The sequence below is a fragment of the Penaeus monodon genome, chromosome 30, assembly GCF_015228065.2.
Source record: "Penaeus monodon isolate SGIC_2016 chromosome 30, NSTDA_Pmon_1, whole genome shotgun sequence".
Lineage (NCBI taxonomy): Eukaryota > Metazoa > Arthropoda > Malacostraca > Decapoda > Penaeidae > Penaeus > Penaeus monodon.
In genome coordinates, this window is record NC_051415.1 from 29160910 (window position 1) to 29161366 (window position 457).

The following is a 457-nucleotide window of genomic DNA, read 5'->3' on the forward strand; positions in this document are numbered from 1 at the left end:
ACATTCAACCAACAGTCCCATGACCCACGTCAGCAGGGTATATAAATCAGTTTTCCCTGTATTACAGTCTTCAAAGAAAACGAAAGCTTGTCCTTAGAAACCAAATAAACTGAAACAAAAGAGCCTGGAAAATTAACTGCTTTCTCAATGCACAACGATGCCTTATTCAAGCAAATGTCTGAGTTTCTAGATATCAGAGTCTGTCATGATTATTACGTAATATCACCGGTAACATTTTCTTCCACTTGCCTTTTTTTGGTTATATTCCTGTTGTGTTATATTCTTTTGTTATAATAGTTATCTATTGTATCATCTTAATGATTATCAACAGATTGTCATGCATTAACTTTGCATCAAACATTCTACTTACTCAAAACTACAAATTTTGATTGAAAATTGTTAGTTATGACAGTTTTGGTTATCAGTAGCATACGAATCTAAATAGTTCCTTGTCTAA